Source organism: Tachyglossus aculeatus, chromosome 2 (assembly GCF_015852505.1).
Source record: "Tachyglossus aculeatus isolate mTacAcu1 chromosome 2, mTacAcu1.pri, whole genome shotgun sequence".
In the NCBI taxonomy this organism is placed as follows: domain Eukaryota; kingdom Metazoa; phylum Chordata; class Mammalia; order Monotremata; family Tachyglossidae; genus Tachyglossus; species Tachyglossus aculeatus.
Window position 1 is genome coordinate 171,174,844 of NC_052067.1, and position 11,543 is coordinate 171,186,386.

An 11,543-nucleotide genomic window follows, 5' to 3' on the forward strand; every position below is an offset into this window, starting at 1 on the left:
TACGCATATATGCATATATGTATATATACATATACATGTATACATATATACACATGTCTACATATATATGTGTATATATATATATATATATAGGTGCTGTGGGGAGGGGAAGGAGGTAAGGCAGGGGGATGGGGCTGCCCCCTTCACTCCACGGAAACTGCCCGCTTGAAGGTCATCAATGACCTCCTTCTTGCCCAAACCAGTGGTCTCTACTCCCTCCTAATCCTCCTTGACACTTCATCTGTCTGATACTGTGGAACACTATCTAACCCATGTGTTTGGTTTTATTCTCTGTCTCCCCCTTCTAGACTTCAAAAATCTCCAGTGGCTACCAATCAATCTGTGCATCAGGCAGAAACTCCTCACCCTGGGCTTCCAGACTGTCCATCCATCCCCTCTCCCCCTCCTACCTCCCCTTCCTTCTCTCCTTCTCCATCCCAGCCCGCACCCTCCGCTCCTCCGCTGCTAATCTCCTCCCCGTTAGGCCTCGTTCTCTCCTGTCCCGCCATCGACCCCCGGCCCACGTCCTCCCCCGGGCCTGGAATGCCCCCAATCCCTCTGCCCACCCGCCAAGCTCGCTCTCTTCCTCCCTTCAAGGCACTACTGAGAGCTCACCTCCTCCAGGAGGCCTTCCCACACTGAGCCCCTTCCTTCCTCTCCCCCTCATCCCCCTCTCCATCCCCCCATCTTACCTCCTTCCCTTCCACACAGCACCTGTATATATGTTTGTACATATTTATTTCTCTATTTATTTATTTATTTTACCTGTAGACATCTATTCTATTTATTTTATTTTGTTAGTATGTTTGGTTTTGTTCTCTGTCTCCCCCTTCTAGACTGTGAGCCCACTGTTGGGTAGGGACTGTCTCTATATGTTGCCAACTTGGACTTCCCAAGCGCTTAGTCCAGTGCTCTGCACACAGTAAGCGCTCAATACGATTGATTGATTGATTGATTGATAGACTGTGAGCCCACTGTTGGGTAGGGACTGTCTCTATATGTTGCCAACTTGTACTTCCCAAGCGCTTAGTCCAGTGCTCTGCACACAGTAAGTGCTCAATAAATACGATTGATTGATTCACTGACACTGTCCTCTCCTAGTTCTCCTCTCTTTCTGACGGTTCCCTCTCAGTCTCTTTTCCCTAATTTGCAACAGTAGGAGTCCCTCGGGGCTCATTTCTGTAGAACTGAATCGAAGGGGACATCTATTCTCCATCTACACCCACTCCCTTGGAGAACTCACTTGCTCCTAGGGCTTCAACTACTATCTCTAGGAGGATGATGCCCAAATCTTCCTTTCCAGTCCTGCCCTCTCTCCTCTGCAGTCTTGCATTTCCTCTTGTCCCCAAAACACCTCTACTTGGATGTCCCGCTGATTCCTCAAACTTAACATGTCTAGAACAGAACTCCTCAGCTTCCCACCCAAACCCTGTTCTCCCCATCACTGTAGACAACACTATCAATCAATCAATCGTATTTATTGAGCGCTTACTGTGTGCAGAGCACTGGACTAAGCGCTTGGGAAGTACAAGTTGGCAACACTACTATCCTCCCTATCTCGCAAGCCCATGACCTTGGCATTGTCCTCTATTCATTTCTCTCATTCATCTCACACATTCAATCGGTCTTAACAAATGCCATCGTTGTTATTATCATTACAACCTGATGACCTCATATCTCCCCCAGCGCCTAGAACAGCGCTTGGCACAAAGTCAGTGCCTGACCAATTCGGTGAGGAGGAGGAGGAGGAGGAGGATTAGGGGTGGGAGGGGTAGGATGGGAGGTAGAAGAGGGGAGGGGGTGGGTGGCGAGGCTTTCCCCTCCCCCAGCCCCCCTCCCCGTAGACCGCGGGAGAAGGCCGGTGGAGGTTGGGCCCCTGGAGTCCTGGCAGGCCTGCCATCCTGCATCTGCTCCTCCTTCTCCTCTTCTTCTTCCTCTTCCTCTGCCTCCTCCTCTTCTTCCTCCTCCTCTTTATCCTCCTCCTCCTCCTCCTCTTCCTCCTCCTCCTCTTTTCCTCCTCCTCTTCCTCATCCTCCTCTTTTTCCTCCTCTTCTCTCCCTCTTCCTCCTTCTTTTCTTCCTCCTCCTCTTTTTCTCCTCCTCCTCTTCCTTATCCTCCTCTTTTTCCTCCTCCTCTTCCTCCTCCTCCTCCTCTTCTCTTCCTCCTCCTCTTCATCCTCCTCTTCCTCCACCTCCTCTTCTCCTTATCATCCTCCTCCCCCTCCTCTTCCTCCTCCTTTCCCTCCTCCTCCTCTTTCTCCTCCTCCTCCTCCTCCTCCTCTTTTTCTTTCTCCTCCTCCTGCTCTTCCTCCTCCTCTTCTTCATCCTCTTCTTCCTCCTCTTCCCTCTCCTCCCCCTCCTCTTCCTCCTTCTCTTTCTCCTCCTCCTCCTCCTCTCCTTCCTCTTCTTCTTCCTCCTCGCCTCCCTCCTCCCTCTTCTCCTCCTCCTCCTCTTCCTCCTCCTCCCTCTCCTCCTCCTTCTCCCTCTCCTCCTCCTCCTTCTCCCTCTTCTCCTCTTTCTCCTCCTCCTCCCTCTCCTCCTGCTCCTCCTCCCTCTCCTCCTCCTCCTCTTCCTCCTTCTCCTCCTGCTCCTCCTCCCTCTCCTGCTCCTTCCCTCCTTCCTTCCCCCCCCCCCGCTCCTCCCTCCCTCCTCCTCCCTCCCTCCTCCTCCTCGTCCTTGTCCTCGTCGGCCTTGCCGTGTCCGCTGCTGTTCAGGTAAGGATGAGCCCCACCCCGGACCCCCGAAATCCAGACCCCTGAACACCCCCGATCCCGGACCCACAAACCCTCTGAAGCCCCCCCCCCCCCCAATCCCCGGACCCCAAATTCCCCGATCCCTGAATCCCTGGGACTCCGAATCCCTGAACCCCAAATCCCTCTGATCCTCTAATCCCTGGATCTCCGGATTCCAAACCCCCGACAGCAAATCCCCTTGATCCCCGAATCCCTGAGACTCTGGGCTCCGAACCCCAAATTTCCCTGATCCCCGAATCCCTGGATATCCCGATTCCAAACCCCCGGACCCCAAATCCCCTGATCCCCGAATCCCTGGACATCCGGATTCCAAACCCCCAGACTCCCAAATCTCCTTGATCCCCGAATCTCTGAGACTCCGGGCTCCTATCCTCCGAACCCCAAATTCCCTTGATCCCGAATCCCTGGACATCCGGATTCCCAAACCCCCGGAGCCCAAATCCCCTGATCCCTGAATCCCTGGGACTCCAAATCCCTGCATCCCAAATCCCCTTGATCCCCGAAATCCCTGAGACTCTGGGCTCCGATCCTCCGAACCCCAAATTCCCTTGATCCCGAATCCCTGGACATCCGGATTCCCAAACCTCCGGAGCCCAAATCCTCTGATCCCTGAATCCCTGGGACTTCAAATCCCTGAATCCCAAATCCCCTTGATCCCCGAAATCCCTGAGACTCCGGGCTCACAACCCCCGAACCCCAAATCCCCCTGATCCCCGAATCCCTGGATATCCGGATTCCGAACCCCGGAGCCCAAATCCCCTGATCCCCGAATCCCTGGGACCCCAAATCCCCAAATCCCAAATCCCCTTGGTCCCCGAAATCCCTGAGACTCTGGGCTCACAACCCCCGAACCCCAAATCCCCCTGATCCCCGAATCCCTGGATATCCGGATTCCGAACCCCGGACCCCAAATCCCCTGATCCCCGAATCCCTGGGACTCCGAATCTCAAATTCCCTTGATCCCCGAATCCCTGAGACTCCGGGCTCCAAACCCCCAAACCCCCAATTCCCCGATCCCCGAATCCCTGGACATCTGGATTCTGATCCCCCAGGCCCCAAATCCTCCGATCCCCGAATCCTGAGACTCAGAACCCCCAAATTCCCCTGATCCCTGAATCCCTGGACATCTGGATTCCGAATCCCCCGAACCCCAAATCCTCTGATCCCCGAATCCCTGAGACTCCAGGCTCTGAACCCCAAATCCCCCTGATCCCCCTGATCCCTGAATCCCTGGACACCCTGATTCCAAAACCCCGGACCCCAAATCCCCTGATCCCTGAATCCCTGGGACTCCAAATCCCCCACCCCCAAATCCCCCTGATCCCCAAATCCCTAGGTCTCCGGGCTCCAAACCCCCAAACTCTCGAACCCTGGATTCCCAATCTCCAAACCCCCTTCCCATCTCCCCTCTTGGGATGGGGGTCTTTGGGAGGAGGGCAGTGCCAGGGAAGGAGGGCAAGGAGGGGCTGGGCCTTGGCTGGGCCCTGGTGGGTGGGGGGGCTTCCCTGTTGGCATCTTGCTGTTGTTTTCCAGGGGCGCTTGAATAATAATAATAAAAATGAAAATAATAATAATAATAATAATAATAATAATAATAATAATAATAATAATAGTGTTTGTTAAGCGCTTACTATGTGCAAAGCACTGTTCTAAGTGCTAGGGAGTTTACAAGGTAATCAGGTTGTCCCACGGGGGGCTCACAGTTTTAATCCCCATTTTCCAGATGAGGGATCTGAGGCCCAGAGGAGTGAAGTGACTTGCCCACAGTCACACAGCTGACAGTTGGCGGTTGCTGGGGAGCTTACAAGGTAATCAGGTTGTCCCACCGGGGGCTCACAGTTTTAATCCCCATTTTACAGATGAGGAAACTGAGGCCCAGAGGAGTGAAGTGACTTGCCCAAAGTCAGACAGCTGACAGTTGGCAGTTGGCAGGGCCGGGATTTGAACCCGTGACCTCTGACTCCAAAGCCCGGGCTCTTTTCACTGAGCCACGCTGTGGTGGGGTTGTTGCTGGGATAATAATAATAATAATAATAATAATAATAATAATAATAATAATAATAATAATGGTATTTGTTAAGCACTTACTAACTTACTATGTGCAAAGCACTGTTCTAAGTGCTGGGGAGGTTACAAGGTGATCAGGTTGTCCCACGGCGGGGCTCACAGTCTTAATCCCCATTTTCCAGATGAGGGAACTGAGGCCCAGAGAAGTGAAGTGACTTGCCCACAGTTACACAGCTGACAGTTGGCAGTTTGTGGGGCCGGGATTTGAACCCATGACCTCTGACTCCAAAGCCCGGGCTCTTTTCACTGAGCCATGCTGGGGTGGGCTTGTTGCTGGGATGATAATAATAATAATAATAATAATAATAATAATAGCATTTAAGCGCTTACTATGTGCAAAGCACTGTTCTAAGCACTGGGGAGGTTACAAGGTAATCAGGTTGTCCCACGTGGGGCTCACAGTTTTAATCCCCATTTTACAGATGAGGGAACTGAGGCCCAGAGGAGTGAAGTGACTTGCCTAAAGTCACACAGCTGACAGTTGGTGGAGCCGGAATTTGAACCCATGACCTCTTTCTAGACTGGGAGCCCGCTGTTGGGTAGAGACCGTCTCTAGATGTTGCCAACTTGTACTTCCCAAGCGCTTAGTCCAGTGCTCTGCACACAGTAAGCGCTCAATAAATACGATTGAATGAATGAACGAATGAATGAATGACTCCAAAGCCTGGGCTCTTTCCACTGAGCCATGCTGGGGTGGGGTTGTTTCTGGATTAATAATAATAATAATAATAATAATAATAATAATAGTATTTATTAAGCGCTTACTATGTGCAAAGCACCACGGGGGGCTCCCAGTCTTCATCCCCATTTTGCAGATGAGGGAACTGAGGCCCAGAGAAGTGAAGTGGCTTGCCCAAAGTCCAGCTGATGGGGTTGGGGGGTCTCCCCCTCCCACGCTGCTGCCCACCTCGGGGGTCTGTGGAGTTTGGACCTCACCGCCCCTCCACAAGAAAGTGGGAGTCAGGAGGGCCTCAGTTCCCTCATCTGTAAAATGGGGATTGACTGTGAGCCCTCCGTGGGACAACCTGATCACCTTATATCCCCCCAGCGCTTAGAACAGTGCTTGGCACATAGTAAGCGCTTAACAAATACCATCATTATTATTATCATTATTATTATCATTATAAAGACTGTGAGCCCCACGTGGGAAAACCTGATCACCTTGTATCCCCCCAGCGCTTAGAACAGTGCTTGGCACATAGTAAGCGCTTAATAAAAATGCCATCATTACCGGCGGTCTCATCCCGACTCCTCCATTTGACGATGGTGATGACGATGGTATTAAGCGCTTACTATGTGCCAAGCACTGTTCTAAGCGCTGCGGTAGATACAAGGTCAACAGGTTGATCCTGGCGGGGCTCACAGTCTTCATCCCCATTTTCCAGATGAGGTCACTGAGGCCCAGAGAAGCAAAGTGACTTGCCCGAGGCCACACAGCGGACAAGTGGCGGAGCCGGGATTAGAACCCACGACCTCGGACTCCCAAGCCCGGGCTCTCTCCCCTGAGCCTCGCTGATTTTTGGAGACACTTGTCTCCTGTGTGTGACCTTGAGCAAGTCATTTCACGCCCCTGTGCCTCAGTTCCCTCTTCTGTGAAATGGGGATGGAGACTGTGAGCCCCACATGGGACAACCTGATGACCCCATTGCTTAGGACAGTGCCCGGCACGTAGTAAGCGCTTAACAAATACCATTAAAAAATATATATATTTTGATCCAGTGCTTCCAGAACACACTCCATGAATGATGAGTCATTCATTCATTCATTCAAGCGTATTTATTGAGCGCTTACTGTGTGCAGAGCACTGTACTAGGCGCTTGGGAGAGGACAATTCAGTAATAAAGAGAGACAATCCCTGCCCACAATGGGTGAAGGGGGGAGGCAGACAGCAAAACAAGGAAACAGGCATCAGTCGAAATAAATAAAATTAAAATTTTCAGAGGCTTTTTGGGCAAAGTCAGGCCGGCACATCCTTAGAGTCTCCGCTGGCCAAGGGGCCGCAGCAATTCATTCAATCCTATTTATTGGGCGCTTACTGTGTGCAGAGCACTGTACTAAGCGCTTGGGAAGTACAAGATGGACACCCCTCCGTGGGAGAAATGACAAGGCCCATCGAGGTGGGTTCATTTATTTATTAAATCTTAAATATTTATCAATTTATTTATGGATCTATTTACTCATTGATATTAATGTCCGTCTCGCCCTCTAGACTGTGAGCTCACTGTGGGCAGGGATTGTGTCTGCTTTATTGTTTCATTATGCTCTACTAAGAGCTTAATAATGATAATAATAATAATAATTCATTCATTCAATCGTATTTATTGGGCGCTTACTGTGTGCAGAGCACTGTATTAAGCGCTTGGGAAACACAAGATGGACAAACCTCCGTGGGAGAAATGACAAGGCCCATCGAGGTGGCTTCATTTATTTATTAAATATTAAATATTTATCAATTTATTTATGTATCTATTTACTCATTGATATTAATGTCCGTCTCTCCCTCTAGACTGTGAGCTCACTGTGGGCAGGGATTGCGTCTGCTTTATTGTTTCATTATGCTCTCCTAAGAGCTTAATAATAATAATAATAATAATAATTCATTCATTCAATCATATTTATTGGGCGCTTACTGTGTGCAGAGCACTGTACTAAGCGCTTGGGAAGTACAAGATGGACAACCCTCCGCGGGAGAAATGACAAGGCACATCGAGGTGGGTTCATTTATTTACTAAATATTAAATATTTATCAATTTATGTATGTATCTATTTACTCATTGATATTAATGTCCGTCTGGCCCTCTAGACTGTGAGCTCACTGTGGGCAGGGATTGTGTCTGCTTTATTGTTTCATTATGCTCTCCTAAGAGCTTAATAATAATAATAATAATAATAATAATTCATTCATTCAATCATATTTATTGGGCGCTTACTGTGTGCAGAGCACTGTACTAAGCACTTGGGAACTACAAGATGGACAACCCTCCGTGGGAGAAATGACAAGGCCCATCGAGGTGGGTTCATTTATTTATTAAATCTTAAATATTTATCAATTTATTTATGGATCTATTTACTCATTGATATTAATGTCCGTCTCGCCCTCTAGACTGTGAGCTCACTGTGGGCAGGGATTGTGTCGGCTTTATTGTTTCATTATGCTCTCCTAAGAGCTTAATAATGATAATAATAATAATAATTCATTCATTCAATCGTATTTATTGGGCGCTTACTGTGTGCAGAGCACTGTATTAAGCACTTGGGAAATACAAGATGGACAAACCTCCGTGGGAGAAATGACAAGGCCCATCGAGGTGGGTTCATTTATTCATTAAATCTTAAATATTTATCAATTTATTTATGCATCTATTTACTCATTGATATTAATGTCCGTCTCGCCCTCTAGACTGTGAGCTCACTGTGGGCAGGGATTGTGTCTGCTTTATTGTTTCATTATGCTCTCCTAAGAGCTTAATAATGATAATAATAATAATGATAATAACAATAATAATAATAATAATTCATTCATTCAATCATATTTATTGGCGCTTACTGTGTGCAGAGCACTGTACTAAGCGCTTGGGAAGTACACGATGGACAACCCTCCATGGGAGAAATGACAAGGCACATCGAGGTGGGTTCATTTGTTTATTAAATATTAAATATTTATCAATTTATGTATGTATCTATTTACTCACTGATGTCAATGTCCATCTCTCCCTCTAGACTGTGAGCTCACTGTGCGCAGGGATTGTGTCTGCTTTATTGTTTCGTTATGCTCTCCTAAGAGCTTAATAATGATAATAATAATAATAATTCATTCATTCAATCGTATTTATTGAGCACTTACTGTGTGCAGAGCACTGTACTAAGCGCTTGGGAAGTACAAGATGGACAACCCTCCGTGGGAGAAATGACAAGGCACATCGAGGTGGGTTTCATTTATTTATTAAATCTTAAATATTTATCGATTTATTTATTTATCTATTTACTCATTGATATTAATGTCCGTCTCGCCCTCTAGACTGTGAGCTCACTGTGGGCAGGGATTGTGTTTGCTTTATTGTTTCGTTATGCTCTCCTAAGAGCTTAATAATAATAATAATAATAATAATTCATTCATTCAATCATATTTATTGGGCGCTTACTGTGTGCAGAGCACTGTATTAAGCGCTTGGGAAATACAAGATGGACAAACCTCTGTGGGAGAAATGACAAGGCACATCGAGGTGGGTTCATTTATTTATTAAATCTTAAATATTTATCAATTTATTTATGTATCTATTTACTCATTGATATTAATGTCCATCTCGCACTGTAGACTGTGAGCTCACTGTGGGCAGGGATTGTGTCTGCTCTATTGTTTCATTATGCTCTCCTAAGAGCTTAATAATAATAATAATAATAATGATAATAATAATAATAATAATAATAATAATTCATTCAATCATATTTATTGGGCGCTTACTGTGTGCAGAGCACTGTACTAAGCGCTTGGGAAGTACAAGTCGGCAACATATAGAGACGGTTCCTACCCAACAGCGGGCTCACAGTCTAGAAGGGGAAGACAGACAACGAAACAAAACATATTAACCAAATAAAATAAATATAATAAATATGTACAAATAAAATAAATAGAGTAATAAATACATACAAACTTATATACATATATACAGGCATTTAATAATGGCATTTATTAAGCGCTTGCTATGTGCCAAGCCCTGTTCTAAGCGCTGGGGAAGTTACAAGGTGATCAGGTTGTCCCACGGGGGGCTCACGGTCTTAATCCCCATTTTATAGATGAGGTAACTGAGACCCAGAGAATAATAACAATAATAATAATAATAATAATAATAATAATAATGGCATTTATTAAACATTTACTATGTTCTAAGCGCTGGGGAGGTTGCAGAGTGATCAGGTTGTCCCACGGGGGACTCACAGTCTTAATCCCCATTTTATAGATGAGGTAACTGAGGCTTAGAGAATAATAATAATAATCATAATGGCATTTATTAAGCACTTACTATGTGCAAAGCACTGTTCTAAGCGCTGGGGAGGTTACAGAGTGATCAGGTTGTCCCACGGGGGACTCACAGTCTTAATCCCCATTTTATAGATGAGGTAACAGGCTTAGAGAATAATAATAATAATCATAATGGCATTTATTAAGCACTTACTATGTGCAAAGCACTGTTCTAAGCGCTGGGGAGGTTACAGAGTGATTAGGTTGTCCCACGGGGGGCTCACGGTCTTAATCCCCATTTTATAGATGAGGTAACTGAGGCTCAGAGAATAATAATAATAATAATAATGGCATTTATTAAGCACTTGCTATGTGCAAAGCACTGTTCTAAGCGCTGGGGAGGTTGCAGAGTGATCAGGTTGTCCCAAAGGGGGCTCACAGTCTTAATCCCCATTTTATAGATGAGGTAACTGAGGCCCAGAGAAGTGAAGTGACTTGCCCAAAGTCACACAGCTGACAAGTGGCGGAGCCGGGATTTGAACCCATGACCTCTGACTCCAAAGCCCGGGCTCTTTCCACTGAGCCCCGCTGCTTCTCTGAAGTGAAGTGACTTGCCCAAGGTCCCACAGCAGACGTGGCGGAGCTGGGATTAGAACCCATGACCTAATAATAATAATGATGGTATTTGTTAAGCGCTTACTACATGCAGAGAGCTATTCTAAGCACTGGAGGGGGGATACAAGGTGATCAAGTTGTCCCACGGGGGGCTCACAGTCTTAATCCCCATTTTCCAGATGAGGTCACTGAGGCTCAGAGAAGTGAAGTGACTTGCCCAAAGCCACACAGCTGACAGTTGGTGGAGCCAGAATTTGAACCCATGACCTCTGACTCCCAAGCCCGGGCTCTTTCCACTGAGCCACGTACAGTGCTTTGCACACAGTAAGTGTGCAATAAATACTACCGGACTCTCCCAAGCGCTTAGTACAGTGCTTTGCACACAGTAAGCGCTCAGTAAATACGATTGAATGAATGAATGAATGAATGACCCTGGTTCAGTGTTGATTTTTTTCAACAATATTTGTTAAGTCTGCACTACTGGACTCTCCCAAGCGCTTAGTACAGTGTTTTGCACACAGTAAGCGCTCAGTAAATATGATTGAATGAATGACCCTGGTTCAATGTTGATTTTTTTCACCAGTATTTGTTAAGTCTGTACTACTGGACTCTCCCAAGTGCTTAGCACAGTGCTTTGCACACAGTAAGTGCTCAATAAATACGATTGAATGAATGAATGAATGACCCTGGTTCAATGTTCTTTTTTTCAACAATATTTGTTACATCTGTACTACTGGACTCTCCCAAGCGCTTAGTACAGTGTTTAGCACACAGTAAGCGCTCAGTAAATATGATTGAATGAATGACCCTGGTTCAATGTTGATTTCTTTCAACAATATTTGTTAAGTCTGTACTACTGGACCCTCCCAATCGCTTAGTACAGTGTATTGCACACAGTAAGCACTCAGTAAATACGATTGAATGAATGAATGAATGACCCTGGCTCAAAGTTGATTTTTTTCAACAATATTTGTTAAGTCTGTACTACCGGAGTCTCCCAAGCGCTTAGTACAGTGCTTTGCACACAGTAAGCGCTCAATAAATATGAATGAATGAATGAATGACCCTGGTTTAATGTTGATTGTTTTCAACAATATTTGTTAAGTCTGCACTACTGGACTCTCCCAAGAGCTTAGTACAGTGTTTTGC